The sequence below is a fragment of the Bison bison genome, unplaced genomic scaffold (genome assembly GCF_000754665.1).
Source record: "Bison bison bison isolate TAMUID 2011002044 unplaced genomic scaffold, Bison_UMD1.0 scf7180017864262, whole genome shotgun sequence".
Taxonomy (NCBI): Eukaryota; Metazoa; Chordata; class Mammalia; order Artiodactyla; family Bovidae; genus Bison; species Bison bison.
The window spans coordinates 1383514-1409728 of record NW_011494834.1 but is presented as its reverse complement, the minus strand read 5'-3'; the positions used below and the strand labels follow the sequence as shown (position 1 = coordinate 1409728).

General features: G+C 39.4%; 1 protein-coding gene across 1 annotated transcript in view; it reads left to right on the top strand.

Moving 5' to 3' along the window:
- The window catches only part of ARHGAP42 (Rho GTPase activating protein 42), a 349865-nt gene that overhangs the window by 39689 nt on the left and 283961 nt on the right, over positions 1-26215 (top strand). The gene's annotated exons all lie outside the window — the stretch shown is intronic.

Here is a 26215-nt window from a genome sequence, read left to right as displayed (position 1 = left end):
ATTTTATCTGACTATTGTTTGAAGTAACATTGTTTCTTTTCTGACTGTCTGATATTACGGAGCACATATTGCTTTTAACAATTTAAAATGTAAATGTGAATGATCTTCTAACTAGGATTTTGCTTTATTAAAAATTTTTAGTACTTTTTATCTAAACATTCAAGCACACTGAAAATTAGAGAGGCTGTTATAATCAACAACCATGTAATTATCATTCAGTTTTTATGCACATTTAAAAAAACCTATTTACTAAAATTGAGCACATAATATAGAGTTCCCGTATTATTCACCCCTTTCCCACATCCACACACACATGCAGGTACCTGTATTATTAACATCTTTCTTTAGTGTGGTACTTTTATTTGAATGAATGAATTAGTATTGATATTATTATTAACCTAAAGTCCATAGTCTACATTTTCATTCACTGTTTATATGGTATGGTTCTAAGGATTTTGACAAATGCATAAAGTCATTTATTCATCATTATAGTATCAGGCAGAGTAGTTTCACAAGGCTAAAATATATATAAAATATATATATATATCTTTTTATTACCTCCATAGTTTTACCTTTTCAAGAATGTGATATATAGCCTTTTCAGATTGGCTTTCTTCACTTACCAATATGCTTTAAGGTCCTTCTGTGCTTTCCTGTGACTTGATAGCTCCTTTCTTTTCATTGCTGAAAAACAGACCATTGTATGAATTTACTACAGTTTGTTTATCCATTCATCTACCTGAGGACATCTTGGTTGCTTCTAAGTTTTGGCAATTATAATAAAACTGCTATAAACATGTGTGTGCAGATTTTTGTGTGGACATAGTTTTCACATCCTTTGGGTAAATATTAAGGAGTGTAATTGCTGGATTGTATGGTAAGAGTACGTTTAGTTATGTAAAATACTGCCAAACTCTCTTCCAGCATGGCTGAACCACTCTGCATGCCCACCAGTAATGGATGAATGAGTGTTTCAGTTGCTTCACATTCTCTCTAGCATATGATGTTGTCAATGTTTTGGGTTTTGGCCATTCTGAAACGTACGTAGTGGCATCTTGTTGTATCTTTTATTTTCCAATGACATGATGTGGAGCTGTCTTTTTTTTCCCTTCCTTCCATGCGTGTGTTTGCCACCTGGAGATCTTCTTTGGTGAGGTGTGAAGCTCTTTGGCCCATTTTTTAAAAACTGGGTTGTTTGCTTGTTGAGATTTAACAGTTTTTGTGTATTTTAGGTATGAGTCCTTTGTCACATACATGTTTTATGAATATTTTCTCCCTGTCTGTGGCTTTTTTTATTTTTCTCACAGTATCTTTCACAGAGCAATTTTTTTTTTTTTTACTTTTAATCATTTCAAACTTACCAATTTTTTTTTAATGGATTGTGCTTTTGGTGTTGGATCTAAAACATCATTGCCAAAGCCAAAGTCATCTACTTTTTCTCGTATATTATTTTCTAAGAGTTTTAGAGTTTTATGTTTAGGATACATTTTGAGTTAATTTTTGCTAAGCATATAAGATCTGTGTCTAGACTCTTCAAACAGTTTTTTCTTTTTCTTTTTTTGGCATATGGATATCCAATTGTTTGAGCATCATTTGTTGAAAAGGCTGTTCATATTCTATTGAATTTCTTTTGCTACTTTGTCAAATATCATTTGAATTTACTTTTGGGGTCTGTTCTGGGCTCTCTGTTCTGTTCGGTTGATCTATTCGTCTTTTGTTAATGTTACACTGTCTCAATGTTAATGTCTCTTAACAGTCTTGGGCTCCACTGCCAGCACTTCTTTCCCTTAACTCCAGGTCTGTAGTCAGTTCTAAATTAGAACCAGCCCTGCAGTCTGAAATATATTGGCCTAGAACGTTTTATCCCAAGTAAATAGCTTTATACTAGTCTTGTATAGCTTTATTTGTAGCTTTATACTAAGTCTTGAAGTTGGCTAGTTTCAGTCCTCTGGCTTTGTTCTTCTCTTTGAACATTTTGTTGGTTATTCTGGTTGTGTTGCCTTTCTGTATAAATTTTAGAATCAGTTAGGCAAAGTTACTTGCTGAGCCTTTTGATTACGATTGTATTGAATTTATAGATCAAATTGGGAAGAACTGACATCTTGACAATATTGTCTTCCTATCCATGAACATGGAATATCTCTCCATTTATGAAGATCTTCTTCTATGTCTTTCATTAGAGTTTTGTGGTTTTCTTCATTTCTAGATGAAGGAACGTGTGGTGCATACACGCTCTTCATTTAGAACATGTACATTTTTTTGGTTTGTTTTTAGATTTATGCTTAATATTTTACTTTTTGGCATTAGTGGAAATGTTTTTTAATTTCAAATTCCAATTGTTCTTTTCTGTATATGAAAAAGCAGTTGATTGTTATATATTATTCTTGTATCCTGCAACCTTGCTCTGGTTTCTTATTAGTTCTAAGAATGTCTTTGTTAATTATTTGGAACATTCTATGTAAATAGTCATGTTATCTGTAAACAAAGTCAGTTTTATTTCTTCTGAAATTGTATACCTTTTATTTTCTCTCTGTCTTATTGCACGAGCTAGGATTTCTAGCATGATGTTGAAGGATAGTGAGAAGGAACATCCTTGTCTTGTTTCTGGTCTTGGAAAGTCTATAAGTTTCTTACCATTAAGTATGATTTTATCAATAGATTTCTTTTAGATGTTTTTAAACCAAGTTGTGGGAGTTCCCCTCTATTCCTAGTTTACTGGGTTTTTATTATAAATGTGTATTGGACTTTGTTACATGCTTTTTCCACACCTATTAATGTGATCATATGATTCATTTTTCCTTCAGAGTAGTGGTGTAATGGATTACATTAGTTGATTTTCAGATATTGAATAAGTCTTATATGTTTAGGATAAATCTTAAGTTGTTATTTTATAATTATTGGATTCAATTTTCTAATAGTTCGTTGAGGGTTTTTACATCTATATCCATTCAAAAAATGAAGATCATGACATCTGGTCCCATGGCAAATAGATGGGGAAACAATGGAAACAGTGACAGACTTTATTTTCTTGGGCTCCAACATCACTGCAGGTGGTGACTGCAGCCATAAAATTAAAAGACACTTGCTCCTTGGAAGAAAAGCTATAACAAACCTAGACAGTATATTAAAAAGTAGAGACATTACTTTGCCAACAGGTCCATCTAGTCAAAGCTATGGTTTTTCCAGTAGTCATGTATGGATGTGAGAGTTGGACTATAAAGAAGGCTGAGAGCCGAAGACTTGGTGCTTTTGAACTGTGGTGTTGGAGAAGACTCTTCAGAGTCCCTTGGACTGCAGGGAGATCCAACCAGTCCATCCTAAAGGAGATCAGTCCTGAGTGTTTATTGGAAGGACTGATGCTGAAGCTTCAATACTTTGGCCACCAGATGCGAAGAGGTGACTCATTAGAAAAGACCCTGATGCTGGGAAAGATTGAAGGCAGGAAAGGGGATGACTGAGGATGAGATGTTGGATGGAATCACTGACTCAGTGGATGTGAGGTTCAGCAAGCTCTGGGAGATGGTGAAGGACAGGGAAGCTTGGTGTGCTACAGTCTATGGGGTTGCAGAGCTGGACACGATTGAGTGACTGAACAACAACCATGAGAGAAGTAATTTGATTTTATCTTTGTCTGGTTTGGTTTTATGGTAGTGCTGGCCTCATGGAATGACTTGGGAAGTATTCTTTCTGCTTCTATTTTCTGTCAAAACTTTTAGACAATTGTTACTATTTCTTTCTTAGATATTTGATAGAATCCACCAGTGAAACCACCTAGGCATGATGTTGTTTTTTCTTTGGGAGGCATAGATTTTAAATTATTGATTTACTTTCTTTAGTATTTATAGCTCTGTTCAGATAATGTTTATCCTTGTGTAAGATTTGGTTGTTAGTGTCTTTCAAGGAATTGGTGAATCTCATCTAAATTACCAAATTTGTAGGCATAGAGTTGTTTATATTGTTCCTTTATTATCCTTTTAATGTCCATATCATTAATAGTGATTTCTCTAATTTTATATTTGCTCAGCTTTTCGACTTTATTTTTTTCCTCTATTGATTTTTTGTTTCTAATTTTATTTGTTTCTGTATAATATTTATTATTTTGTATTTTCTGCTTGCTTTAGGCTTATATTGCTCTTCTTTCTCTAGTTTCCTAAGGTGTCAGCATATTTATTTCAGATATTCTTCTTCTCTAATATTTGCATTCAGTGCTATGAATTTTCCTCAGAGCATTCATTTTTTTCCACAATTTTTTTTATTACATTGTTTATTTTCATTTAATGGGAAATATTTAAAAATTCCTCTTGTGACTTCTGTGATTCATGTGTTATTTAGAAATGTGTTGTTTAATCTCCAAATATTTGGGGATTTTATATGATTCCATTTTCTCTCCTCTATTGCATGCCATTATATTTTTAAAAATTATTTTTAAAGTGTTTGCCCCTGAATCTACAGTATACAACTAGTGCAGGTCCACTTTCAAATAACATTATCCTGCATCATTTGTAGTACATGCTAAGTCACTTCAGTTGACTCTGCAATCACATGAACTGTAGCCCACCAGGCTTCTCTGTCCACGGGACTGCAGCCTGCCAGGCTCCTCTGTCAATGGGATTCTCCAGACAGTTACCTTATATCTGAGTATTCCCAATTTCTCCTTCTTTAAAGAAAATAAAATTTTTGTTTTCTATTTATTTCTTCTTTTTTTTTTTTTATGTAGGACTAAAGAACTAACATTTCTTGCAAGACTGGTCAACTGATGACACAATCCCTCATTTTTTGTTTAAGAAAGTCTTTATTTCTGTTTCACTGTTGAAGGATAATTTCACTGGATTCAGAATTCTAGGTTAGTAGTCTTTTTCTATTTATATTAAATATTGAAGGTAAAATTGTTGTTGCTGTTCAGTCGCTGAGTTGTGTCTGACTTTTTGCAACCCCATGAACTATAGCACTCCAGACTTCCCTGTCCTTCACTATCTCCCTGAGTTTGCTCAAACTCAAGTCTATTGAGTCAGTGATGCCATCCAATCATCTCATCCTCTGTCGTCCCCTTCTCCTCCTGCCCTCAATCTTTCCCAGCATCAGAGTCTTTTCCAGTGAGTCAGCTCTTTGCATCAGATGGCCAAAGTATTGAAGCTTCAGCTTCAGCATCAGTCCTTCCGATGAATATTCGGGACTGATTTTCTCTAGGATGGACTGGCTTGGTCTCCTTGCAGTCCAAGGGAGTCTCAAGCGTATTCTCTAGCACTGCAGTTTGAGAGTATCAATTCTCTGGCACTCAGCCTTCCTTATAGCCCAACTCTTACAGACATACGTGACTACTGGAAAAACCATAGCTTTGACTAGATGGACCTTTGTCAGCAAAGTGATGTCTCTGTTTTTAATATGCTGTCTAGTTTTGTCATAGCTTCCCTTGTGGCTCAGCTAGTAAAGAATCCACCTGCAATATGGGAGACCTGGGTTTGATTCCTGGGTTGGGAAGATCCCCTGGAGATGGGAAAGGCTACCCACTCCAGTATTCTATCCTGGAGAATTCCATGGACTATATAATCCATGGGGTCACAAAGAATTGGATATGACTGAACGACTTTCACTTTCACTTCACTTTTGTCATAGCTAATCTTTCAAGGAGCAAGCATCTTTTAATTTGATGTCTGCAGTCACCATCTGCATTGATTTTGGAGCCCAAGAAAATGAAATCTAATGCTGTTTCCACTTTTCCCCCATCTGTTTTCCATGAAGTGACAGGACCAGCTGCCATGATTTTCATTTTTTGAATTAAGCCAAGCTTTTTCACTCTCCTCTTTCACCTTCATCAACAGACTCCAGTTCCTTTTCACTTTTTGTCATTAAAGTGGTATTATCTGCATATCTGCAGTTGTTGCTATTTCTCCCTACAATCTTCATTCCAGCTTGTGATTCATCCAGCCCCACACTTCACATGATGTACTCTGCATATACGTTAAATAGGCAGGATGACATTATGCAGTCTTGATGTACTCCTTTCCCAATTTGGAACCATGTTGCTTGTCTCTTGTTCCATGTCTAATTCTAAATGTTGCTTCCTGTCCTGTATACAGGTTCCTCAGGAGACAGGTAATGTGGTCTGGTATTCCTGTATCTTTAAGAATATTACAGAGTTTGTTGTGATCCACACAGTCAAAGGCTTAACATAGTCAATGAACCACAAGCAGATGCTTTTTGAAATTCCCTTGCTTTTTCTATGATCCAGGGTATGTTGGCCATTTGATCTTTAATATTAAATATTAAAGGTAATATTAAATCACCTTTTCATTCAGTTCATTTAGCAGATAGAAAGTACCATGACTATGCATTCAATAGAATAATCAACTGGATTTTGAATAAATAATAGTTAACTGGGTAGAGAGTACTCAATTTTTATCAGTGTGACATATATATAAGTGCTTAATTGTCTATTTCATTCTAATTTCATTTGTAAATGGAACTTAGTATGTTTATACTGCCTTTCTTCCACATAACATTATAGTTTCCAAAAATAGAAATTGTGGAAAAACAGTAAAGGTGGGACCTTTTATTGTCCATTCATTCATTTAACCTTAGTGTTATTGAGAGGGGACCACGTGAGGAAACCGTAGCTTCCAGTATGCCCAAGTGTTTGCTGTTTTAACATTTCTTGCTAGTGTTTCACTTCTGAATGTGTTCTATGTAAATGTATATCTATTGCTTATTTAGTATGTATTTCTACTGGATTTATAGATTTTGATAATTCTCTTTAAACTATTATATGCAGGTTTTATTTTCAGAAACAATGTAAAAGCATACCACTGAATCTTCCATTTTAAAATGTAAGCAGAATCATTATATATAAATGAGTAGGAGGCATCAAATCAAATACTTGATGTGAGATTGAAGTAAAGTGAAAAGTTAAGGCACAACATACAAGCTGATAAGCATAAATAGAAAAACAAGGTATGTCATTGTCCAGGGTTAATGGCTGGGTATAGAAGTAGTGGGAGCTGTGAATTGAGCGGGTGGATAGATCACTTTGGCAGTGGAGCTAGTCCCCATAGACGGATTTGAGAGGCCCTAAATCAGGGAACCTCACCACAGTATCAAAGTGCTGAAATTAGAATACAAAGTGCTAACAACTGATTGACTTCCTTTTCCCGAGTTTCTTTCTCCAAGTTTTCTGAACAACCTGTCCAAGTTGTTGACCAAATGATTGATTAATTATTTAGAATTTAGTAGAATGGAGAATTAACTGCAGCCTGAACTAAGGAGTAGAAATGAAAGGTTCTTATCTTACAGATTAAAGAAATGTACTCTGAGGATCTTAGAGTAGTGAACAGTCTCTGGTTTTGTCCACTTGAGAAAGTATCTCCCAAGTCTTGACAGTTAAGGCAAGGGGATTGAAATCCAGGCCCTTTACGTTGCTGGCTCTGTTCTCTGTTAAATGTAGAAGTATGGATGATGCTGATGGGTTATGGTGATTAAATGGAAGTAAAGTAATTAAGTCAGTTTGTCACCCAGCAGGTACTCAGTGAATGATCACTGCTATTCAACAATTGTAATAAAACCCAAACTTGTGTGTGCCACATAACTGTTTTGGGTAAAAGATAACCTTTTTGTTCATTTTTAGTGAATGTAAGCTAATGAGTTAAATGGCAGCTACTGTTTTGTTTAGAAATACTGTGTCATGCAAATGAAAAAAGGGCCAAAACTTTTTTTACTTCTAAGGAAAATCGAGTTTATTTGCAAAAGAAAGCATTATTATTTGGGGAGCTGTATTTCTGTATCTGTAATTTACATGGAACTCTACCAGAGAGTCTTTATAGAACCTCACCAGGAAAGCCCTTCATATTTCAGCTCCTTCAGAGCTCTGCTGTCTCCGTTGTTGTGGAAATGATTGGAGTTGCATTCTCTTAAGTGGCTGAGCTCAGCTGGGTGACCATCTCATGGTACTTTGGCATTCATCTGAGGTTGCCCAGTTTGAAGTCATCTTTGCAAGGGGGAGGTGAGGTGATCCAAGAGGGATGGAAAGTTGAGGAATGCTGCAGAATTGTCTTGTCAACTTAGGGGCATGATTTCAGTACAGGTTGGTTTTAATTCCTCTGCTCCTCAGCAGGGGTCAGTGAAAATGAGTGCCTGCCTGCTTCTACGTGTTTGAAGAGCTACAGATGAAAGAACGGAAGACTAAGAGAAAGTTATTGTTTTATTCTGAAAAGCTTTTTTGTTTTTCTGATAAACAGTTTGATTTGAAACACTTTTGTGCAACATACCTGGAAAATCACTAACATTTATTGCATGGGTTGATATTGATATATGCTATTGTTGTTCAGTTGCCCAGTCATGTCCAACTGTTTGTTACCCCATGGACTGCAGCATGCCAGGCCTCCCTGTCCCTCACTATCTCTCAAAAGTTTGCCCAAGTTGATGGTCCGTTGCATCTGTCATGCCATCCAACCATCTCATCCTCTGACACCCTCTTCTTCTGCCCTCAGTCATTCTCAGCATCAGGGACTTTTCCAATGAATTGGCTGTTCACATCTGGTGACCAGTATACTGGAGCTTCAGCATCAGTCCTTCCATTGAGTATTCAGGGTTGATTTCCTTTAAGATTGACTGGTTTGATCTGCTGTCCAGAGGACTCTCAGGAGTTTTCTCCAGCATCACAATTCAAAGGCATCGGTTCTTTGTGCTCTGCCTTCTTTACAGTCCAGCTCTCACAATAGTACATGACTACTGGAAAGGCCAGAGCCTTGACTATATGGACCTTTGTCAGCAGAATAATGTCTGCTTTTCAACACACTTCTAGGTTTATCATCGCTTTCCTGCCAGGAAGCAGTTGTTTTCTGATTCCATGGCTGCAGTCACCATCCACAGTGATTTTAGAGCCAAAGAAGAAGAAATTGGTCATGGTGCTGTGCTATGTCACTTTAGTCGTGTCCAATTCTTTTGTGATGCTATGGACTGTAACCCACTAGGCTCCTCTGTCCATGGGATTCTCCAGGCAGGAATACTGTAGTGGGATGCAGCGCTCTCCTCAAGGGGATCTTCCCAACCCAGGGATCAAGCCTGCGTCTCTCATATCTCCTCCATTGACAGGTGGGTTCTTTACCACTAGCACCACCTGGGAAGCCCAGTCACTACTTTGACTTTTTCCCCTTCTGTTTGCCATGAAGTGATGGGGCCGGATGCCATGATCTTAGTTTTAAGCCGGCTCTTTCACTCTCCTCCTCCATCCTCATCAAGACTCGAGTTTCTCTTCACTTTCTGCCACTGGAGTGGTTTCATCAGCATATATGAGGTTGTTGATGTTCCTCCTGCCAGTCTTGATTGCTGCTTGAGACTTATCCAGCCCGGCATTTCTCATGATGTGCTCAGCATATAGGTTAAATATGTGAGAGCAGACAGCCGTGTCGTTCTCCTTTCTCCATCGTGAACCAATCAGTTATTCAATACAGGGCTCTAACTGTTGCTTATTGACCCGCATACAGTTTTCTTAGGAGACAGGGAAGATGATCTGGTATTCGCATCTGTTTAAGAGCTTTCCACAGTTTGTTATGATCCACACACTCAAGGGCTTTAGTGTAGTTGATGAAACAGAGGTAGATGTTTTTTCTGGAATTTCCTTGCTTTCTTTAGATCCAGTGAATGTTGGCAGTTTGATCTCTGCTTCCTCTGCCTTTTCCAAACCCAGCTTGGATGTCTGGAACTTCTTGGTTCGTGTAATGCTGAAGCCTAGCATGCAATGATATATGCTGGTAATTGCTAAAAATATACATGGGCTTGGTTGATAAATTTTGTTCCTGTCTGAGAAGACTGCATGTATTGATACCTCTGTCAATGAGCCTGCTAAGATTGAAGCTCCTTAATAATGCAGTCAGCTGATGAAAAGGCTACACCTGGGTTTCCACCTGCAGGAGAAGTAGGCGTGGGATCATTATATTAGGTGGTGGTTTGGCAGAGAGGTGGAGGCTCATTGATAGGAGTTCCAGAGCTTTCCTGTTGATTCAGGGGCTAGAAGCATTTTTGTTGATAGAGTAAGAATGACTCAGGAGAGAAACAGTAACACTGAAGAATATGGAGTGGCATCTTCTCCCTTTTCCTCTGCAGGAGTAGCTGTCAGTTGTGGCACTTACACTGTGCATTGCAATTGTTTACTTCTCTGTTGTCCTCACTGAAAGCTCCATGGAAGTAGACAACTGTGTGCTTGGTACATAGTAGGTCTAAATAAATCTTGAATAAATGAAATTATGTGAACAACTTTCTTTATATATATAGATATATATATATATATATATATTTTTACCTCCAATAATAGAGTCAGAAAATAAAGAGTTAAGGGTTTCTCTTAGTTGCATGCATGCTAAGTCACTTTGGGGCTTCCCCGATAGCTCAGTTGATAAAGAATCTGCCTGTAATGCAGGAGACCCTGGTTCGATTCCTGGGTCGGGAATATCCGCTGGAGAAGGGGCTGACTACCCACTCCAGTATTCTTGGGCTTCCCTTGTGGTTCAGCTGGTAAAGAATTCTCCCACAATGTGGGAGACTTGGGTTAGATCCCTGGGTGTGGAAGATCCCCTAGAGAAGGAAATGGCAACCCACTCCAGTATTCTTACCTGGAGAATCCCATGGACAGAGAAGCCTGGCAGGCTACAGTCAATGGGGTCGCAAGAGTTGGACATGACTTAGCTACTGAACCACCAAGTCGCTTCAGTCGTGTCTGACTCTCTGCAACCCACTGGACTGCAGCCCACCAGGCTTCGCTGTCCATGGGATTCTCCAGGCAAGAATACTGGAGTGCGTTGCAGTGCCCTCCTCCAGGGGATCTTCCCAACCCAGGGATCAAACCCATGTTTCTAACATCTGTGTTGGTAGTAGGTTCTTCGCCACTAGCGCCATCTGGGAAGCCCTCTCTGGGAAGCCCTCCCTTAATTAGCCCAAACATTTAATTTTCTGGTAACTGTAACAAAAAATAGACCAGTGTCTAGATCATTAATACGTTGGCCAAAGGATGTTTGGTGACTTTAAGATGACACACTCACTCACTGAGTTAGGGGTAAACCATGAATCATGACATTTCAGCAGATGTTAGTAGGCATATCCACATTTCAAGAGGAAAAAGGAAACCTGGGCATCAAGAAGTTGAAAATTAAAGCATAAGAAAACCATAGCTGTTATCAGTTAAGGAGATTTTGCCCCTGTCCTGGATTTGGCCTGGTTTTAGAGACTATGCCAGATGAAGTTACGTTTCAGGTCTATGAAGAGAGTCTGTGCTGCTTGATCATCATCCTCCAGCTGTGCTTCATGTGAGTTTTCTCGTCACTAAGAGAAAATGGTGTCTGTGCACGTACATTTTATAGATAAATGAAGATAACTTTCAAAAAGTCACAGTTTAAACCTTTCTGAAATGATGTACTTGTGCTCATGTTAGCTAACGCAGAGTCTATGAATAGATAAAATCTTTGGTTTTGATGCCAGGTAGGTGTGCATTGGGCTTCCCTTGTAGCTCAGTCGGTAAAGAATCTGACTGTGATGCAGAAGACCCGGGTTCAATCCCTGGGTTGGAAAGATCCCCTGGAGAAGGAAATGGCAACCCACTCCAGTATTCTTGCCTAGAGAATCCCATGGACAGAGGAGCCTGGCGGGCTACAGTCCATGGGGTAGCCTACAGACTCAGGCTACAGTCGCAAGAGTCGGACACGACTTAGCAACTAAACCACTACCACCATAGAAGCGCCTGAGCCTCTCTGCACCGCTCCGCCCCCCCACCCCCTCCACCGCAACCCCGCCACTCTGTGACACTGGTGATGCATAGCAGAGGTCTCCGGTGATGCATAGCAGAGGTCTCAGAAAGCAACCGGGACTCGTGGCCTCCCACTTCCGAGCCCACAGTTTACTCTTCCCTTTTCTTTATGTCTGGAGTCATCTATAACACTCCACTGCTAAAGAGGTATTTTAGGGAGTAAACAGAGCATCTCATGGAGGTGTGCTTTCCCCTACCTCTCGCTATACCGTGGAGGTAGCTTTTACCTTTATAAAAAAATGTATTTATTAATAATTAGTAACAGTTGTTAAATGTCAAGACTCAGGGTTTACAAAGTCAATAAAACCGCTGACTAGTAAATTTGTCATGTACATTTCAAGATTAGTGTGACCGAATACACGAGGTGGCAGCTTTCTATTTTGGGAAGGTTTGATATATGGTGGATTGTGTAGCTGCATTTTCCACCTGGGTGTCATGATTTCCTTCATCAACTGCACAGCAGGGAGACAAGCTCAAAAACTGTGTCATGGGTTTGCTCTCTGCGGTACATCTTTCTGTTCACTGCTAAGCAGCTGCAGTTGAATTCTCTTTAGGCAGTGATCAGCTGTCTTGCATTTGAGCTCAGAGGTACTTGTGGCTATTAAAGCTTGTATATTAATGCTGCTGAGTTTGTGGGTGAGTGCACAGAAGTCCTCTGACCAAGAATGGCCTCTTTAGCCTGGAATTTATTTACAACTGGAAAGCCAATCCTGCTTTCTCACAAGGAGATTTTTAAGAAACACTGAAGATGCACGTCAAAGCTTGAATTCTTTCCTCTCAAGGACTATCAGAATGGCGTATGTCTTTGATTAAACTTCATGCAAATGCTGACAAAGGCCATATCAAATAAATTAGTTTGAATTGCAATTTTTTTCCTTCAAATGGGTTGCTTAAATGATACTTGGTTTTTACTTTTTTTTCTGTATCATTTCATGCTGTCTTTCGGTATTTTTTTCACCTTTCAGTATAAAGGCATTTTGAATACCCTTTAAAATAAGAAATGATGCTTTGCCTTACCATATAGCATGTATTTACATCTTTGTGTACTTTTAAAGATTTGAAGTCGAGACTGTAAAGAATTGTATTTTAGTGACTCTAAATAACTGGGAAGATCTCTTCATTTTGCTGGATATCCAGCTCTGGTCAACGGGAAGGTGCTATTTCTGAGAAATGGGTTCTTGAACTTGGCGGGGGGACTGGCTCTTTGGGGGGCTAGTCTCAGGGCCCTGGGAGCAGGTATGGTTGTTGTTTATTGAGGAAGCTGAGTGCATAGGGCTGACTTATGCTGAGTCTCTAAATAAACTGCTGACAAGAAAAGAATCTTTGTGTAGCCAGTTGCCCAGTGCAGTTAGCAGTTATATGAATGCATTCTTCTATTTGGTGAATATTGTATTTTATCAGATCTTTGTTCAGAAGTTGCTTTCTCAGACAGCCCTTCACTTACCATCTTATAGCTGAGTAACTTTCTCTCATCATCCACTTTCCTACCCCTCCCATATAGCACTTAATCACCAGCTGACACATTATGCGTTTCTCTTTCTGCTAGAAGGTAAGTTCATGAGGGCAGGGGTTTTTATCTTTTGTTTCCTGCTGGATTTCAGTACCTAAACAGTGCCCAATAAATGTTTAATGAACGATGATTGATGATTGAATTGATGTCCCTAGTTAGAAGCAGATGGAGTCAATAATCTCCACTCTTGCAAATTTGTTCAGTTCAGTCACTCAGTCATGTCCAACTCTGTGACCCCATGGACTGCAGTACACCAGGCTTCCCTGACCATCACCAACTCCTGGAGCTTGCCCAAACTCATGTCCATCCAGTTGGTGATGCCATCCAAGCATCTCATCCTCTCTCATCCTTTTCTCCTCCTGCCTTCAATCTTTCCCAGCATCAGGGTTTTTTTTTCCAGTGAGTCAGGTCTTCCCAACAGGTGGCCAAAGTATTGGAGTTTTAGCTTTAGCATCAGTACTTCCAATGAATATTCAGGACTGATTTCCTTTAGGATGGACTAGTTAGATCTCCTTGCAGTCCAAGGGACTCTCAAGAGTCTTCTCCAACACCACAGTTCAAAAGCATCAATTCTTCGGTGCTCAGCTTTCTTTATAGTCCAGCTCTCACATCCATACATGACTACTGGAAAAACCACAGGTTTGACTAGACAAACCTTTGTCAGTAAAGTAATGTCTCTGCTTTTTAACATGCCGTCTAAGTTTGTCATAGCTTTTCTTCCAAGGAGCAAGCATCTCTTAATTTCATGGCTTCAGTCACCATCTGCAGTGATTTTGGAACCCAAGAAACAAGTTTGTCACTGTTTTCATTGTTACCCATCTATTTGCCATGAAGTGATGGGACCAGATGCCATTATCTTCATTTTTTGACTGTTGAGCTTTAAGTCAGCTTTTTCACTCTCCTCTTTCATCAAGAGGCTCTTTAGTTCTCTGTTTTCTGACATAAGAGTGGTGTCATCTGCATATCTAAAGTTATTGATAATTTCTCCTGGCAATCTTGATTCCAGCTTGTGCTTCATCCAGCCCAGCATTTCGCATGATGTACTCGGCATGTAAGTTAAGTAAGCAGGGTGATAATCTATACCCTTGATATGCTCTTTTCCCTATGTGAAACCAGTCTCTTGTTCCATGGCCAATTCTGTGCTTCTTGACCTGCATACAGATTTCTCAAGAAGCAGGTCAGGTGGTCTGGTATTCCCTTTAAGAATAAATTCTTAAATTTATTATTCTTAAATTTAAATTCTCTGTAAGAATTTTCCAGTTTGTTGTGATCCACCCAGTCAAAGGCTTTAGCATAGTCAGTGAAGCAGAAGTAGATGTTTTTCTGGAATTCTTTTGTCTTTTATATCATCCAACGAATGTTGGCAATTTGATCGCTGGTTCCTCTGCCTTTTCTAAATCCAGCTTGAACATCTGGAAGTTCATGGATCACGTATTGCTGAAGCCTGGCTTGGAGAATTTTGAGCATTACTTTACTAGCGTGTGAGATGAGTGCAATTGTGTGGTACTTTGAGTATTCTTTGGCATTGCCTTTCTTTGGGGTTGGAATGAAAACTGACCTTTTCCAGTCCTGTGGCCACTGCTGAGTTTTCCGAATTTGCTGGCATATTGAGTGCAGCACTTTCACAGCATCATCTTTCAGGAATTGAAATAGCTCAACTGGAATTCATTACCTCCACTAGCTTTGTTCATAGTGCTACTTCCTAAGCCCCACTTGACTTCACATTCCAAGATGTCTGGCTCTAGGTTAGTGATCACACCATCATGGTTATCTGGGTCATTAAGACCTTTTCCGTATAGTTCTTCTGTGTATTCTTGGCACCTCTTCTTCATAACTTCTGCTTCTATTATGTCTTTACCATTTCTATTCTTTACTGAGCCCATCTTTTTATGAAATGTTCCCTTGGTGTCTCTAATTTTCTTGACGGGATCTCTAGTCTTTCCCATTCTATTGTTTTCCTCTCTTTGCACTAATCACTGAGGAAGGCTTTCTTATCTCTCCTTGCTATTTTTGGAACTCTGTATTCAGATGCTTATATCTTTCCTTTTCTCCTTTGCCTTTAGCTTCTCTTCTTTTCTCAACTATTGGTAAGGCTGCCTCAGGCAACCATTTTGTCTCTTTGTATTTCTTTTTCTTGGGGATAGTCTTGATCATTGCCTCCTGTACAGTGTCAGGAACGTCCATCCATAATTCTTCAGGCACTCTATCAGATCTAATCCCTTGAATCTATTTGTCACTTTCACTGTATAATCATAAGGGATTTGATTTAGGTCATACCAGAATAGCCTTGTAGTTTCCCCTACTTTCTTCAGTTTAGTCTGAATTTTGCAATAAGGAGTTCCTGATCTGAACCACATTCGGCTCCTGGTCTTGTTTTTGCTATCAAGTTTCTCCATCTTTGGCCACAGAGAATAAAATCAATCTGGTATGCAAACTCATAAAAGTAGGTATATTGCTTCAGACCAAATTTAACCAAAACTGTGGGCTTTTAATTATAAGTGGGAGCAGCTATAGCTTCCCAGGTGGCTCAGTGATAAAGAATCCACCTGCCATTTCAGGAGACACGGATTCCATCTCTAGATTGGGAGGATGCCCCGAAGAAGGAATTGGCAACCACTCTAGTATTCTGCCTGGGAAATCCTGTGTACAGAGGAGCCTGGTAGTTTATGGTCCAGGGCTGCAAAAGAGTCAGATATGATTTAGCAACTAAAGGACCAGCCATGTTTGGCTGTGGGAATTCCTCATATAGGTCCCTCAGTTAAAATAAACACCACCTTACATGAGAGTTTTTCTGTAAAGCAGATGCTGGGACATTCTTGGGACAAGATTGGTAGGTCCTCTGATCTGCTTAAGCGGCCAGGATCTTTGATGTGGAGCCAGTCCAAGACGCTGTGGATTGGAGAGCTGGGCCTGTGGCATAGTGAGTGTTTTATTCATTTAAAGAAGAGGAGGAACTTCACTGGTGGTCCAGTGGCTAAGACTCCACAGTCTCAGTCCTGAGAGCCTGGTGTCCATCCCTGGTCAGAGAACTAGATCCCACATGCCACAAATAAGATCTAAGACCCTGCACAGCCAAATAAATTAAAAAAAAATCAAAGACTGGGGGCTTTTATTCCTCTGCAGATCCCTTACCTGAAGCAACAGTGTTACCAATGGAAAAATTATCTCTTAATTCTTTTTATGCCAGGCCTAAAATCTTGAGAGAGACTTTATATGTGAATTATCTAACATTGAGATGTTGATTCACTTAGGACACTTTTAGCTCACCCCAAGATGTTTTCAGATTAACTTATTCACATATTTCACATATTTTACTCATAATAAAATAACTAATTTCACTGCAATCCAGTATAACACATACACATGTAAAGTTTGGAATTTGCCATGCACTCAGTTTATGCAAACCAAGTTTGAAAATAGCATAGCGGTTAAAAGCCCTGATTCTGTAGTTTGGCTGCTGAATTCAGATTTAGGTTCAGACTTAATATATCTAAGCCTCAGTTTCCATATCTATGACATGGCATGAAAGCACTTAACTTATAGAGTTGTCTTGAGTATGTAAGATTTCTTATAAAGCTCTTGTCAAAGTGCTTAGCACATAGTAAGTGCTCAGCAAATGTTAGCTTAAATATAGTCACTTGTCGAAGATCTTTTGTGTCTACAGCACTGTAGAGTTAAGAAAGGAAACAGACTTGTAAAACCACATTCTAAGCACATACTTTGGTTATGAATGGTTTGATGAGTGAGATGCCATAGACAGATTAAGAGCAGAAATCATTAAGTGATCAAGCTCTCCTTGTATTTTTAAGATGAACTTTACTTTTATAACTTAGATGTACACAGTGGTTTCTAGAAAACTCCTTAAGTAGTAAAGAAACCGTTCCAGCAAAAGCCAAGGTTTCAGAATTGTTCTTTCTTTAAATGATCTTTGTTATTAAATCAAAAGGTTTAATGCAATATGGAGTGCTTTAGCTATTTAATTTTTAACCTTTGCTGAGACTAAGAGGAGGGTGGAATAGGAAAGCACAGGACTGAATTTATGGTTTTGAAGGAGCAGGCCTGAATACATTTGAAGGTCCTAAAAGATGTGGATACAATTTCCATTGCCTCTGTCTCGGCCTCCCTCACTGTTCTTGGTGCCTTCCCTCACCTTTTCTCTTCTCTAGTTCTCTCACATACACTTTGTCAAGAAAGTGTTAGAACGTATCAAATTGCGTTAATTTTTTTGTACTGTCATATAAATGTAACAACTACTGTGTAAATAGTAGATGTATTATGCACTGCAACTTTTGCTCAACAGGATAATGCTTGCATGGTAAAGAAACTGCAAGATGATACCTTAACCCTCAGTATTTAAAATCATCACTAAGGCCAGTTTCATAAACATGAAACTGTGGAGTATAGTGGAGCCTGTGGATTTATCTTAAGTATCTGGCATTTGTTCTCAAGTAAGTTCTAATTTTAAAAACATAGCAGTAAATATTATATCCCATTCAGTTTTAACCATGGTTGAAGAATCCTATAAAATTTTTTATTATACTATAAACAAAAAAGCTTAAATTTCAGAAAAGTATTTATTAAATAGTACATAGCTTATTCATAGAAGATCAAGGATTTCCTAATAATGAAGACTCAAAATTGTCTGCTGAAATGGGTTTCATTGATTCAACAAATTCTTTTTTTATATGCTGCCAAAAGTAGATCAATGGATAAAATGTACTTTCATTTTAATTATCTCTTCCTCTATCCCTGTCTCTCCTAGTAATGTGTGTTAGAAGAAATGTTCAGAAAGTGCTTAGCCCTAAATTCTTCAAAAAAAAAACCTGCTGATGTGTGTGTGCTCATTCGTGTCCAGCTCAGATCCTATGAACTGTAGCCCGCCAGGCTCCTCTGTCTGTGGGATTTCCCAGGCGAGAATACTAGTATGGGTTGCCATTTTCTACTCCAGGGTATCTTGTACATCCAGGGGTCAGACATGAGTCTCCTGAGTCTCCTTCATTTGCAGGAGGACTCTTTACCATTGCACCAGCTGGGTTGGGAAGATCCCAGTGAACAATTGTGTTTCCTAGAGACTTGCTGCTCAAACAGTGGTTCATGAACCAGCAGCATCCTCATCAACCCAGCAGCTTTTGTTTAATGTCCTGAATTCATCAGGGCCTGTGCTAGACCTACAGATCAGGATCTGTGTTTGGCAATGGATACAAATGCTCAGAAAATTTTGAGAAGTGCTTAGACTATATATAGAGAGAACATACTGAACAGTTCTCATGCAAATGTGCAGTACAAAAGGGTAGTTTGATTTTACATGATTTGATGGATTTGTGAAACCTGAATATCTTATGAATTTGCTTTTTCTCACAGACCGGTATTTCTGCCATAGTGAGACGTTGTAGTTTTGAAAATACATATGTCTTAACCTATTGAGATACTGTACACACCTCCACACACACACACACACCTCTACAAGTATCAGGACTTACTGGGAATAAATAGGGTTAAGGGCACATAATTAAAATGGTCTGCAACTTTAACTAGAGCATCAAGAAAAACAAACAGTTCTGATAAAAATACCAGCAGAATTAAACTGGCATTTGTACCCACCACCAGTAGATCCCATGCAGCCTAAACTCTGGCTCTTTTGCTTTCTTCAGAAAATCTGCTCCATAACGTTGAGTTCCTTAATTTTTGTTCTTAATATAAACATGCAGAGTCTGGATGTACAGCTTTACCAAATAACTTAATGCTGTGGAAGTGTAGATACTGAATCAACCAAATCCCCCACTTCTTACACCAAAAGAAAGTTCTTCTGCAGGATTTCTGGCTTTTCTCTTTAAGTCTTTCTGTATGGGTAAAAAAACTTTAGTTGTGAAAAGGCCTATCCCTGATGTCTTTAAAATGTCAATGTGCTGAGGGAAAAAAAAATCACATTTGAACCAATCTGAGTTTCATGTCATGCCTTATCTGTTAATCGTGAATGGCTTAATTCGCATTACAGAAAGACATTATAGCAGAATAGACTGAAGTTTTCCATTTTCTAATTTTTGGAGATGTCCAGTGTGCTATGAAAACAAAAACTTGAATGTGTTCAGTTCCTCAGTGTAAAGAGGTAGTTGGCTCACAGTAATGGAAGAGAAGGAAGTGGAATACAAATACACATTAAAGACAGTGTGAAAGAGCTTAAAAAAAAACAGCAAAAAAAACCCACCGGATATGAAATTTTCTTCCCAACCCTTTGGGCTCCTCACTGTGAGGTGAAGAGTTAGGCCTGCCAAAACAAGCTCTAATTTCCCATCTTGCTTTGATTTTCTCTTGTAAATACATTTTTGTTTTAATGATTCCTTTCAATTTTATGTGTTTGGGGTTTAATGCTAAGCCAAAGCCAGTGCTAGATCAAATGAATTCCTGCCCCTTCTCCTAGTTTGGTTTCTCTCAGGGAGTGAAATCTCCCATTTTTGTTCCTGGCCTCGTAAGAGGCTTGCTAAACTCTGGAAGAGGAAATGCTGAAAATGACTCTAATGCAAAGTCACTTGTCATCATTTTCTGTGTCGTTGCTTATTCAGGAAGAAATCTGTATGGAAGCCGGTCTTTTGGGGGCTCTTACCAGTTAGAAATAAGAAGAACTTAGGACGGAAATGGGTGAAGAGAGGTCTGTGATAGGACAGTATCTCACTGATGCCATTTAAATGCTGTTTCATATGCTACTGAGTCTTTGATTACTTAGGTAATTTGGAAAGGCCATTCATACAGTGCTCAGAAATCAGAAAGGAAAGGAAAACGGTAGAAAGCGAAAGTTAGTTTTCAGAGTTGGGACATGTTTTTCTTTAAAGTCATGGCCAACTACCTCTCCCGGGACTCTTCTAGAATGTGATGGGAGAGGACATATTGTATTAAATCCAAGGTTTGATTTTTTTTTTTTTTGAAAGCTGAGGCCTCAGTGGATTTGAGCAAGGAATAGGGTTAGAGAACTTTCGACTTGTGGAGCTTTGTGAATGTTTTTCATTCTTCTCCATTTTCCACAGTCACCTCTGTGGACCCACACCGAGGGCTTCCCGATTATCACTTGAGGATGGCTCTGGTGAGAGGGAAAACTTGGTGGAAATCCCCTAAGCTGCCTTCCTGGAATAAACCTGGGTTGAGAAATCATGGATCTCTGGGCACATAAACTGTGGAGTTGCTATCAAATGTGACAGCCTGGGATTGGGCTGTAGAGACAGAGTCACACCCAAGAAGAGATCTTTGAGTGTATTTTTTCTAACAACTCTTTTTTTTTTTTTTTTCCTCTCTGTTAAAAGACACTTACTCCTTGGAAGGAAAGTTATGTATGACCAACCTAGACAGCATATTAAAAAGCAGAGACATTACTTTGCCAACAAAGGTCTATCTAGTCAAGGCTGTGGCTTTTCCAGTAGACATGTATGGATGTGAGAGTTGGACTGTCAAGAAAGCTGAGTACTGAAGAATTGATGCTTTTGAACTGTGGTGTTGGAGAAGCCTCTTGAGAGTCCCTTGGACTGCAAGGAGATCCAACCAGTCCATCCTAAAGGAGATCAGTCCTGGGTGTTCATTGGAAGGACTGATGTTGAAGCTGAAACTTCAATACTTTGGTCACCTCATGTGAAGAGTTGACTCACTGGAAAAGACTCTGATGCTGGGAGGGATTGAGGGCAGGAGGAGAAGGGGACGACAGAGGATGAGATGACTGGATGGCATCACTGACTCGATGGACATGAGTCTGAGTGAACTCCGGGAGTTGGTGATGGACAGGGAGGCCTGGCGTGCTGTGATTCATGGGGTCACAAAGAGTCGGACACGACTGAGCGACTGAACTGACTGACTGACAGAATGACTGAATCAGTTTAGTCAAGAGTCAGTGGCTTGGGACAAGAAGGAAAAAGAAACAGGTAACTATTCTATATTAAAAGGGATTTAAGAAGTTTAAGAGATGTAAATGAATGCAATGAGTAGATTTTGCTAGGATCCTTATTTGTAAGCAAGTAAGAAAACAAATCTTAGAGGTAATTGGAGAAATTTAAATGTGGACTAGCTTTTGATGATATTAAAAAAATCGTTAATTTTATTACAAATGATAATAGCCTTATGGTCACTCTGTCTCCCCATCCACATGGCACAAGTGAGACAAGTCCTTTAACCTCTCCCAGGGTCAGTTTCTGCATCTGTGAAATGAAGATGATTATCGTGGAGGCTTTTGTAGTGTTGATGTGAATATAGAATGAGGGTACCAGCACAGTCTGGCCCGGGATTCTTACATTTTGTTGCTGTTAGTGCTTTCATTATTATTGTCACTAAGTGAATTTCAAGTATCATTTTAATTCTAACGTGAGCTTGTTCTTTAAAACGTTTGTACACTTCCCTATTGGTGAACATGTTTGTGTCCTCACCTTCAATACCTTGACAGTTATCATAGATGGTCTGTTGCACAAGTCTTAGACATCTTGGCGTATCTTGGCTTTGTTCACCGTACTCTCATCACTAAGTTTTATCAGGGCCAGTGACTTGCTTTGAATAGATGCTTAATATTTTGTTGAATGAATAAACTCTACTTTCTGTAAAACTTACAGAAGACAAGTTAATCTTTATTGAAATGCTTATTATTGGTACTGAATGATTCTGGACTTACACTGACCAACCTGCTGGGTGAGGATATAAAAGGGGCTTCCTGGATGGCTCAGCAGGTAAAGAATCCACTTGGAATGCAGGAGATGCAGGAGACTCGGGTTTGATCCCTGGTCAGGAAGATCCCTGGAGGAGGGCATGGCAACCCACTCCAGGATTCTTGCTGGGAAAATCCCATGGACAGAGGAGCCTGGAGGGCTGCAGTCCATGGGGTCACAGAGTCAGACATGACTCGAGCAGCTGAGCACGCACACATGCATACTCTAGCACTGTAGTGGACACTGGTGTCTGGACCCTCACATTAGTGTTTCATTCATTCACTTTTTGCCCAATCAGGACCCTTCTTCTTCTTCCTCAGAAAGTGCTCCTGTGGCCATTCTAATTAGACTATAAACTAATTCTAATTAGGTTATAAACTCTTTATAACGTGAGGAAGAAATCATATTAGACTCCTTTCTATAGTTTCTTGCACAGAGTAGGCAGATGCTAGATGTCAAAGAAGACTGTATATTTTGTACTGGAATTGTTCTTGGATATCTTCATGGGGAGTCAGGAGAATATGTGCTATAAGAAGTGATTTTAAGTGCTTAGAGAAACTGTTTAGTTGTAGAGATATTGTTGTGATCTGTAATTGACAGCTGTCAAATATTGATTTGGTTGTAATTGTAACCCTTCAGAGGCAATTATTTTCCTATGTTTTCTCTCGTCACCTTGAATATTGATAATTGGGGGTGAGTGGGAAAGAGAGTTCTTTAATGTAGGCTGGCATTCATGTGTAGAAAGACTAAAAGCCACTGGAATAACAAGGATATATTAGATGCTTATAATTCAGATGTGCTGTATGTTCAGAACCTCACAGCACTGTGAGGGAAATCCTGATGTCTGAATCTAACAGCTAAGTGCTGGCTTTGTTTCAAGTTTCAAATATTAGCCATGTAAAGGATCTGACATTAGCTTAAAGATATAAAATAAGCGTAGTTCAATAATTGTAATGAATTTTCTTTTCTTCTCATTTTGCAGTTTGATCAGAACATTGCATGTGAGCATCTTACCTTTTTAGTATGTAAAGGAAAAGGTTTGATTTTCATCCATGAGTGTAATATCTGTGAAGCTGGTAAACAATATATTCTTCTACATAAAATGATAAAGTATGTTATACACTTGCTGCTGCTACTACTACCAAAGAGTGAAATGCTATGTTACAAGTAAAGCAAACATGTGGAGATCTGTATTTTTACATTTCAAGTTTGGATATTTGTTTTCTTTTTAAGAAGAAGCAGAGGGGGAGATAAAACTATGCCTGTGGCGTTCCATGCCGAGGTCGGTTCTTCATATTTTGTCTGTTTAGTTTAATAACACTCAAGCATAACAGCAATCAGGAGCACACTCTCCTTGGTAAATCCATAGCTATAAAGAAAGCATGTACTTCAGAATTTAAGAAAAAAGTTGCTTGTTGCGCCCAGACCTAGTTTGACATATTTTTGAAAAGTGCTTATAATTCTCCAGATTTCCAGGATTAAAACCAGGAAACACAAAATAGAAATATATAGATTTGGCTGCAGCTCCCCTACACCTTAGGTTGAATTGTCTTAGACCCTTCTTTTTAAAAAAAGAGGTAGCTAGTCTTAGTTGAATAATCTGAGATTTGTTAACTGGCTATTCTTTGTGAATTTTTGCAAGGTCCAGTGTTCTTGCCTAGAGAATCCCAGGGACGGGGGAGCCTGGTGGGCTGCCGTCTATGGGGTCGCACAGAGTCGGACACTACTGAAGCGACTTAGCAGTAGCAGCAGCAGTAAAAAGTGAGGCACTGTTGACCCTTGGTAAATAAAATGCTCTTGAATTTTACATCAACTTCAGGATGTATTCACCTCCTTTTTAAACTATCTTGACTTAACATGAAGAATTCTAGGTTTGAAACTCTGAAGTCCTGAGAAATATTTTTTTCTATAACTCCTAAAAATAATTCCAAATTACATTTTTTTCTTCAGAAATGTGAAATAGATATATCATGATTGTTTTCTTCCTGATTGAGTTTCATTTGTGTGATTGACACTAATAAAAATATTCTAACTTATTTCAGTTCATTAAAGAGGTAAGGATATTTTGCACAATGAAGCATGATATAGAAGACTTTTAAACTTTCTGGAGTTTTAAAATAAAAATTTTTAAAGTGTACATAATTTATAATCTGTGTGTACGTATGCATTGATTCTCCCTGCCCCCCTTCATCTAATAAGCCCCTCTTTTCCTGTTCCATCTTGTAAACATGAGTTGCTTATGGCTTGCATACTGAAAATGCTGCCAGGAAGTAGGGTGAGCAAAGCTTCTTTTCCCATGACCCTCGCTCTAATGTTGTTCCAAGGGTTCCGTACTTAGAAATGCCTTGATAACCACATTCATTCCTGACATACCCCACCCCCAGCACACTCAAAGCTGCTGAGTGCCATCTGACCCAGAGTCCAGCTGCAGCTTCTTACAGCACTAGTGGGGAAGGCTTTTACCTAGAGTAGTGAATATCTGTGAAGGCATTTTGTGTGTGATATATTGCATGTATATAGAAAATTAAAAAAAAAAAAATCTGTTGCTTGGTGTGATCCTGGAAGCTACAGGTTGACTAGTGTCTGTTTTTTTCTCTCTAATTTTGGACTCACTGAAGCTAGTATGTATGTGTGTGCCTGTACATCCTTTTTGTATTATTTCTGGAAATTTTGCTGCTGACAGTGAAATCTAGTTGCTAAAACATAACTTTAGATTCCCTTGTTCTGTGTCATTTATCATGAACATAAGAGTTTTCTAAATGACCAGGTTATGCTGGTCACAATCCATTCCACCCTCCACCTCAGTTCTCATGTGATGCACTACATTTCTTCTTTTGTAATAACGGGGAGAGAAACATGTTTGTTTGAAAAACTGAGTATCTCTAAACTTCCACTAACACTCTGAAGTAAGCAATAGCATTGTTTTATTATATATAGAAAATTGAGACTGCAAAGGAAAGCTTAAGTATTTTGCCCAAGGTAGCAAAAAGCTAGTCAGTCGTGGAACTAGGTCCGGTCCTGTAGGAACTCGGTCCTGTAGTCCAGTGTCAGACTTTGCTGCCTCAGGAGAGAGTCCTCCAGCCCTGATCCTGACCCTGAGGCTAACCCTAACCCTAACGCTAATCCAGTTTTGGGAATTGATTGTTTAAGAGACATACACATAAAGGGAATACTCGTGATGATACTTGATTTCACCTGTCCTAAGGAGACAGGAGGTGTCAGGGTTCTGTATAAGTTATTCCTGGAGCAAGGATGTGAGCCCCGGGTTCACCTCACTGGGCTTGGGTGGAAAAGCAGCAGGTTTATTTGATGGACTACAGGCCACTTGGGTATTCCCTGGGGTCTCCATGGGGAAAGAATCCTCCTGCCAAGGAAGGAGAATTGGGTTCAGTCCGTGGGTTTGAATGGCCGCCCACTCCAGTATGCTTGCCTGGGAAATCCCACGGACAGAGGAGCCTTCCGGGCCGCAGTGCATGGTGGGGGTTGCGGAAGAGACGGCGGTAACTGAGGAGCAACAACGCCAGGCCGCTGTGTGGAGTACAGGTTGTAAGAGAAGAAAGAGGGAGCCTTACTCTTGGACTTAGTGAGATGTGACGCTTCCTCAGAAGCTGCTGCAGGGTGTGAGGGTTGAGCATGTGTGAGGAGAGCAGTGTGGGACCCAGGAAGTTCCGCAGTGGAGCGCTTCCTGTTCCAGCCTCTCAGCTGTGTCACTGACCTCCTACCACCCCTGGCCGCTCTGTGCGGCCCTGGCTGCAACTGAGGAACACGGAAGGTTGAGCTTCCTTGTTCTGTCTCGGTTACTGTGAATCTGGATGATGGCCACCCTGGTTAACTGCTCTGCGTCTGAATGAAAGGGTTAGAGGACACTTGTCCCTGAAATGCTGCCTGGAAAGCAGGTTTCTCTTGTAGAAGATTTTTTCCTCTGTGGTGTTCCATGGTGAGAGTAGAGACAAATTTTGGTAAAAACGACTTAGTGTGAGAAATACTTCTCTTAAGCTGAAAATGTGATTATTTTCCTTAACCAAGTTGAGAGCATGAATTACGTTGTATTTGTGCTAGTGACGGGTCATGTGTAGTTCTGGCGTGCCCGGGCTTGGGAAGGAAATTCAGCAGGTGGTCTGCTTTAATCTGAGACTTTTTGTTTTTTTGAGGAGGATTAAGAAAAAAATAAACTTTAGAGAAAATCTTAGTGATCTTCTCAGTAAACAGAAAGTGAAGGGCAGCTATTCTAAACAAATGATAGCT